The sequence below is a fragment of the Bombina bombina genome, chromosome 5 (genome assembly GCF_027579735.1).
Source record: "Bombina bombina isolate aBomBom1 chromosome 5, aBomBom1.pri, whole genome shotgun sequence".
Taxonomy (NCBI): Eukaryota; Metazoa; Chordata; class Amphibia; order Anura; family Bombinatoridae; genus Bombina; species Bombina bombina.
In genome coordinates this window covers 24,469,380-24,478,422 of record NC_069503.1, presented here as the reverse complement: position 1 = coordinate 24,478,422, position 9,043 = coordinate 24,469,380, and the positions used below count along the sequence as shown (strand labels likewise).

Here is a 9,043-nt window from a genome sequence, read left to right as displayed (position 1 = left end):
CCTTCACACTCAGCCTGTCACTCACATGTATACAGTGACTCTCTGTGGTGTCAGTTTAATTGAAACTATAAATAAAGCTGCTTGAAAATGGACTCCACTAACTCTTTTACTGATTGTTTAATTTTGACAAATTAGTGTAAAGGGCTGTAACTAGTTCCCATCCTGGCCTATTCCAGATCAACTCTACTAAAATATATATTCCCAGAGGTCAGCTGCTGAATAGGGAACTAGACTGCACACAGCAGGTTAATATTTATTACCGTGTCCTGTGTCTATTCTATAAAAATCATATGAATTCTTCACCATGAGTAACAGATAAAGACATATCATGATGATGGGGCACAGTGCGTCCCTAAACATCTCAACCTCCCTCAAAGTAGTCTAGCTGCAGACTGGAGCTCCACTCTAGACAGGAAACATGTGACCTCTGCTGACTCTAGACAGGAAACATGTGACCTCCACTGACTCTAGACAGGAAACATGTGACCTCCACTGACTCTAGACAGGAAACATGTGACCTCCACTGACTCTAGACAGGAAACATGTGACCTCCACTGACTCTAGACAGGAAACATGTGACCTCTGCTGACTCTATACAGGAAACATGTGACCTCCACTGACTCTAGACATGAAACATGTGACCTACACTCAAAGCTTTTATTTTTTTAATCAACTTTAATGTAACAACCTATAGACAATCATTCTGAAAACGAAACATTTTGCAGCTTTCTTGTTCTTCTTAATGTGCACTCCCAGTGGTTTATGCTGATTGTCATTTATAAGGTAACCACTGTGAGTTCACATTAAGAAGAACAAGAAAGCTGCAAAATGTTTTGTTTTCAGAATGATTGTCTATAGGTTGTTTGTTACATTAAAGTTGATTTAAAAAAAAAAAAAGCTTTGAGTGGAGGTCACATGTTTCCTGTCTAGAGTGGAGCTGCAGCTAGACCCTTCTCATCTCCCTCCTTCCTTTACTGTTTTGTACGAATAGATCACAACAGTCATGTGACATTTGTGACATCACAGGTCCTTTAGCCGGATGGGAACTAGATCCGATCTTTCTCAGTGAGTTGAAGTTGTGTTGTTCCTTCAATACACTTTCTGTGTAACTGCAGCAAGGTGAGTGCATGAGATAAGTAAATGTATATTATGCTGTAATTTGTGTGTAATGTAGTCATGTGATCTATCTATATATATATATATATACATACTGTAATAGGTGTGTAATGTATTCATGTGATATATATATTATACTGTAATATGTGTGTAATGTAGTCATGTGATCTATATATTATACTGTAATTTGTGTGTAATGTATTCATGTGATATATATATTATACTGTAATGTGTGTAATGTAGTCATGTGATCTATATATATTATACTGTAATATGTGTGTAATGTAGTCATGTGATCTATATATTATACTGTAATATGTGTGTAATGTATTCATGTGATATATATATATTATACTGTAATATGTGTGTAATGTAGTCATGTGATATATATATATATTATACTGTAATATGTGTGTAATGTAGTCATGTGATATATATATTATACTGTAATATGTGTGTAATGTAGTCATGTGATACATTATACTGTAATATGTGTGTAATGTAGTCATGTGATATATTATACTGTAATATGTGTGTAATGTAGTCATGTGATATATATTATACTGTAATATGTGTGTAATGTAGTCATGTGATACATTATACTGTAATATGTGTGTAATGTAGTCATGTGATATATTATACTGTAATATGTGTGTAATGTAGTCATGTGATATATTATATATATATTATACTGTAATATGTGTGTAATGTATTCATGTGATATATATATTATACTGTAATGTGTGTAATGTAGTCATGTGATATATATATATACATACTGTAATATGTGTGTAATGTAGTCATGTGATATATATATATATATACATACTGTAATATGTGTGTAATGTAGTCATGTGATATATATATTATACTGTAATATGTGTGTAATGTAGTCATGTAATATATATATTATACTGTAATATGTGTGTAATGTAGTCATGTGATATATTATACTGTAATATGTGTGTAATGTAGTCATGTGATATATATATATATATATATATTATACTGTAATATGTGTGTAATGTAGTCATGTGATATATTATACAGTAATATGTGTGTAATGTAGTCATGTGATATATATTATACTGTAATATGTGTGTAATGTAGCCATGTGATATATATATATATATATATATATTCTGTAATATGTGTGTAATGTAGTCATGTGATATATTATACTGTAATATGTGTGTACTGTAGTCATGTGATATATTATACTGTAATATGTGTGTAATGTAGTCATGTGATATATTATACTGTAATATGTGTGTAATGTAGACATGTGATATATATATTATACTGTAATATGTGTGTAATGTAGTCATGTGATATATATATTATACAGTAATATGTGTGTAATGTAGTCATGTGATATATATATTATACTGTAATATGTGTGTAATGTAGTCATGTGATATATATATATTATACTGTAATATGTGTGTAATGTAGTCATGTGATATATATATTATACTGTAATATGTGTGTAATGTAGTCATGTGATATATATATTATACTGTAATAGGTGTGTAATGTAGTCATGTGATATATATATATACTGTAATATGTGTGTAATGTAGTCAGACTCCTGTAGCCCTGTGATTTTATATATATATATATATATATATATATATATATATATATATATATATATAGGCTGTGGTACTGTATAATGTGCTGTAATCTGTGTGTGTGTGTGTGTCGTGTAGCCCTGTGATTAGATATATATAGGCTGTGGTACTGTATAATGTGCTGTAATCTGTGTGAGTGTGTGTCATGTAGCCCTGTGATTATATATATATATATATAGGCTGTGGTACTGTATAATGTGCTGTAATCTGTGTGTGTGTCATGTAGTCCTGTGATTAGATATATATAGGCTGGGGTACTGTATAATGTGCTGTAATCTCTGTGTGTGTGTGTCATGTAGTCCTGTGATTAGATATATATAGGCTGTGGTACTGTATAATGTGCTGTAATCTGTGTGTGTGTCATGTAGCCCTGTGATTAGATATATATAGGCTGTAGTACTGTATAATGTGCTGTAATCTGTGTGTGTGTGTGTGTCATGTAGTCATGTGATTAGATATATATAGGCTGTGGTACTGTATAATGTGCTGTAATCTGTGTCATGTAGTCCTGTTTTATAATAATATAGCCCTAACCGGTCATTAAACACTACACATATAATAATTTCCATCTTAATATGAGGAGAGTCCACGGCTTCATTCCTTACTTGTGTGGAAATACAGAACCTGGCCACCAGGAGGAGGCAAAGACACCACAGCCAAAGGCTTAAATACCTCCCCCACTCCCCTCATCCCCCCAGTCATTATTTGCCTTTTGTCACAGGAGGATGGCAGAGAAGTATCAGAAGATTCAGAGTAGTCTCTTATGGAGGCTAGTACTCTTCGCTATGGGACTGGAGTTTTAAGTAGTCTTGTCACCGTTTCATTGAGAGCATTGACGAATGTTAGGGTCTGGAGATGCAGGGAGAGTCTTTCTGCAAAACCATCCAGACTCGTATTAACAACTCCTTAGCAATCAGTGTTGATGAGTTTCACTGCCTGCTTCTTTCACTCAAGTCCATGTCAGATGCGATGCTACAAGACTGTCAAACTTGAGACGCTGTGTGTCTGTTCCACGGCGATGATTCCGGTAAGATCGTTTAATTTTATCTTATATGATAACGTAAGAAGACAGGGTCACAGTGTGACTCCTTTATCTGTATTAAGGGTTAATATCTCCGGAAGGGGATTATTGAACAGGGGGGGATTTATACATGATTTACTTTATTATGTTGTATGCTGCAACATCTGTGAGATGTGGCTCTGGCAGATGTTAGAACATTCAGGTTTTACTTTCATTTTGGATAACTGTGCAGCCTGTCAGTTTGGCGTGTTTTTCTCCCTGCAGCAGGGACGGTCATGCATGGCACTCCATGTGACCGGGTGTGGCCTAGTTAATGTCCTCTTTCCTGACCGTGCGGTTTGCAGCAGACGAAGCGGTTTCTCTGTGGGGCCTGGGTCATAGAAGGTGGTGAGTGCCCCGGCCATTGGGGGTGTAAAGGTGCCATTTAATTATCTGTAGTCCATTGTAAAAGCGTAGGCTATGGAGGACTCTGATGCGTTAGAGGGTACTCCCTCTTTAACCAAATATAATACCTGTTTTTATTGTGAGGAGGCTATGGTATAGCCACTGGCTCAATTATGTTCTACATGCCCTGATAAAGTAGTTATTTCTAAAAAGAACAAGTTGTTTAGTACCACTGAGACATCCACCTCTGTGGGGTCTCCGTCCCGTGAAGTGCGTTCCCTGCAATCATCTCCTATGACACATGCAGCTCCCCATTGCACTAATAATCCTCCTTCGGGAGGGGCCCTGTTACCGCCAGACTTTACCTCGCACTGCCAAGCGCAAGCGAAAGGTTAAATACTGCTATCCTTCCCAGGGGTCATCTACCAACTTGTTGGATTTACCTGATGCTAGATTATCTGCTGATGTTGATGCCTCTGATACTTTAGAGGAGGCTCCTTCTGGGTCGGAATCGGCTGCCTCTAGGCCTCCGGCTGCGGAGGAACCAGACTTTAGATTTAGTATAGAGCACTTACGCTTTCTTTTAAAGGAAGTGTTGGCTACGTTAGAGATTCCGGAACCTAAGTTACCCGTGAAACCTTCTATTCCTAAGCTTGATAAGGTTTATGAGGACAGGGTGGTGCCACAAACTTTCCCAGTTCCCGTAAAGATGGTAAATATCATTAAGATTGAATGGGAAAGGCTTGGATCCTCTTTTTCCCCTCCTTCCTTTAAGAAATTGTTCCCGGTTCCTGACTCCCAATTAGAGTTGTGGGGATATGTCCCAAAAGTGGATGGAGCTATCTCCACACTTGCTAAACGCACCACTTTCCCGCTTGAGCATAGTTCGTCGTTTAAGGAGCCCATGGATAAGAAGCTAGAAACTCTGTTAAGAAAGATGTTTCAGCACAGAGGATTTCTATTTCAGCCTGCAGCGGCGGTTGCTGCATTGGCTGGAGACGCTACCTATTGGTGTGATTATCTGTCGGAGATGATCGAGGTGGAGACTCCCCTCAATGAAATCCAGGAAAGAATTAAGGCTTTGAAGGTAGCTAATTCGTTTATTTGTGATGCAAATATGCAGATTATCCGCTTGAATGCCAAGACATCAGATTTTTCTGTTCTAGCCCGTAGGGCTCTATGGTTGAAGTCTTGGTCTGCTGACATGACTTTGAAATCTAGATTACTTTCCCTTCCATTTAAGGGGAAGGTTCTTTTTGGTCCAGGACTGGACTCTATCATAGCCACGGTCACTGGGGGCAAGGGCCCTTTTTCACCACAGGATAAGAAGAATAAAGCTAAAGGACAGGGTCCTAATTTTCGTCCCTTTTCATTCGGATAAGTCCCAATTCCAGCAGCCTTCCGTGAAACCTGATCAGTCCAAGGGAACTTGGAAACCATCTCAATCTTGGAACAAATCCAAGCAAAACAAGAAGCCCTTCTAGACAAAATCGTCATGAAGGGGCGGCCCCCGATCCGTTTAGGCTTGGATGGGAGACGTGCAAGACCCTTAGGTTCTGGAGGTCACTGCCCAGGGTTACAGGATAGGTTTCAAATCTCATCCACCCTGGGGCAGATTATCAAATTTATCAAACCTGTCTTCAAGACCAGAAAAACAAGACACCTTTCTAGGGTGTGTGAGGGATCTCTCCCCCCTAGGAGTCATTGTACCAGTAACTCTAGCAGAGGGAGGTCTGGGATACTACTCAAACCTTTTTGTTGTCCCAAAGAAGGAGGGTATCTTTTGCCCAATTCTGGTCCAAAAGTGCTTAAACAAGTTTAAGATGGAGACGATCAGGTCTATTCTGCCCTTAATTCAAGAGGGATAGTTCATGACCACGATAGACTTGAAGGATGCTTACCTTCATGTGCCAATACACAAGGATCACTTCAAGTTCTTAAGATTAGCTTTTCTGGATCAGCACTTCCAGTTTTTAGCTCTTCCTTTTAGTCTAGCTACTGCTCCAAAAGTCTTTACAAAGGTTCTGGGGGCTCTGCTCACGATGGCGAGATCCAGAGGTATTGCAGTGGCGCCTTATTTAGACGACATTCTGGTCCAAGCTCCGTCCTGTCTGCTGGCAGAAGACCATTTGAGAGCTCTTCTTCTTCAATCTCATAGATGGAAGATAAACTTAGGAAAGAGTTCTATGGTTCCCAGTAGCAGAGTGGAATTCCTGGGCACGATAATAGATTCTGTATCCATGAACATATTTTTTTACTGACCAGAGACGTTGCAAAATTACTTCCAGTTGTCTTGTCCTCCAGACCTCCTTAAGGCCATCTGTGCCCCAGTGTATGGAGGTGATTGGGCTCATGGTGTCCAGCATAGATATCATCCCATTTGCCAGGTTCTATCTCAGACCTCTGCAGTTATGCATGCTGAGGCAATGAAACGGTGATCACTCTGATCTATCCCAACAGATTTCTCTGGACTACCAATCGAGAGAATCGCTCTCTTGGTGGCTCTGTCCAGATCTCCTGTCCCAAGGGACATCCTTCATGAGACCATCCTGGGAGATTGTGACTACAGACGCAAGTCTATCAGGATGGGGAGCTGTTTGGGGTGCCAGGAAGGCACAGGGCCTGTGGACTTGAGAGAAATCTCTTCTCCCGATCAACATTCTGGAACTTCGAGCGATCTATAACGCTCTGAAGGCTTGGCCTCTTCTAGGTTCGTCCCAGTTTAACAGATTCCAATCGGACAACATTACCTCGGTGGCTTACATCAACCATCAGCGGTGAACGAGAAGCTCCCTAGCCATGAGGGAAGTATCTCGGATTCTGGATTGGGCACAGGCCCACAACTGCTCGCTGTCAGCGATCCACATTCCGGGTGTGGACAACTGGGAAGCGGACTTTATCAGCAGACAATCGTTTCATCTGGGGGAATAGTCTCTCCATCCCGAGGTGTTTGCGGAGATTTGCAACAGATGGCGGACACGGACATAGATCTCATGGTGTCCAGACTCAATACCAAGCTACCCATATACGGGTCGCGGTCCAGAGATCCCCAGGCAGAGCTAATAGATGCCATAGCAGTGCCCTGGGGGTTCAACCTAGTTTAAAAAAAAAAATCACCGTTGCCACTGCTACCTCGGGTAGTGGCCCGCAGCAAGCAGGAGCAAGCTTTGATTATTCTAATTGCTACATCGTGGCCGCGAAGGATGTGGTTTGCGTACCTGGTGGGGATGTCATCATCTCCTCCATGGAGGTCCTTGTCGCAGGGATCTGCTGTTACAGGGTCCCTTTGTTCATCAAAATCTAGATTCTCTGAGGCTGACTGCGTGGTGATTGAACGCTTAGTCCTAGCCAAGAGAGATTCTTCTGAGAGAGTGATTGATACTCTCATTCAAGCTAGAAAGCCGGTCACCCGTCGCATCTATCATAAGGTGAGGAGGACCTACTTATTCTGGTGTGAAGAACATAAGGCATAAGGTCAGGGTATCCATGATTCTTTCCTTTCTCCAAGACGGTTTGGAGAAGGGACTTGCTGCTAGTTCCTTAAAGGTACAGATTTCGGCTCTATTGGTGTTATTACACAAGAGGCTCGCTGAGCTTCCTGATATCCAGGCTTTTGTTCAGGCTCTGTCTAGAATCAGACCTGTGTTTAGACATTACACTCCTCCTTGGAGTTTGAATTTGAATTTGGTGTCTTATTTCCCACTTGCAGTGGGCTTTCCAGCTGCCTTTTCAACAGAGCTAAACTGAAAGCTTAGAAAAAGGAGTGGGGGGGTCCCAGGCGCCAACCAACGGAGGCAGGTATTGATTGGTACTAAAAAGATGAATCTTGAAATATTCAAGGAATAGATGTGTCTCAATTTATTACATTCAGAACATAGAAAACATAGAAAACAATATAAACCAATATTTCATGGATCCATGATGGTTTTTACAATGCATAAAAACATATAAAAATATTAAAACATTAAAACATGTGGACGTTGTATATTGTCATGATTCCACCTTTAATTCTCTGTCCACCTTTACTTATTACCTATAAAAGGCTATCAGATGCACCTGTTTAACGCTTGATTATTGAAGTTGTATTCCTGAAGAACTTCCTGTTCCTCCGCTTCTATTTCATTCAAGCCTTTAACTACTTTTTGTGAATCACCTACTTTGGATCAAGACTTCATTTTCAAAGTGTGTCCCAAAGGTTTATCGTTTTCATCTAACTTCACCTAAGGTATTTATCCTTTTGCCGTAGCCCATAGTCAGAACCGCTGACGTCATCTCACTCCGACTACCAACTGTGTCTCTACACCTCACACGCTGATACTCTGGAGCCACACAGCACTCGCTCCCTGCATCCTTCCTCCTGTCTGACCTGTTCAGCGTACGCTGCATAAACAACATCGCTGCTCTCCTGCTGTGTGTGTGTCACATATCAGTCTCGCTCAGGTACAATCTCTCTCAGCTCAAAACTGACTTTGCCTCAAGTAAGAACAAACAGTAATTTTCATTGTTATTTTTGCCTATTATTCAACTTGTCTCTATTTTTGACAAATACCTATTCTGTGCATAATACACTTAAAGGTTTATTTTTCCTCAGAAATACCAGTCTGCATTATTTACCTTATACAAATCATTTCAATTACTAATATTAATTCTGCTTTTTATCCATGTGCTTAACTCATTCGAAACTATATGTGTTAACTATTGGAAAAAGCTACAAATCTAATTTTGACTTAATAATATAACCAGGTTGTATGACAGAATAATCAAGCCTTAAAATTACATAAAGTGACTCTGAGATATGGATCCTGCAGCAATGGCAAACGAAATAACCAGTTTAAATCAAAAAGTGGAGATATTAGCCCAGGGTTTAACAGAATTAAAAAATGAAAAT

At 39.8% G+C, this 9,043-nt stretch overlaps 1 protein-coding gene across 1 annotated transcript in view; it reads left to right on the top strand.

The window, feature by feature from the left end:
• The window catches only part of LOC128661250 (uncharacterized), a 138,306-nt gene that overhangs the window by 27,442 nt on the left and 101,821 nt on the right, over positions 1-9,043 (top strand). The window lies entirely within an intron of this gene.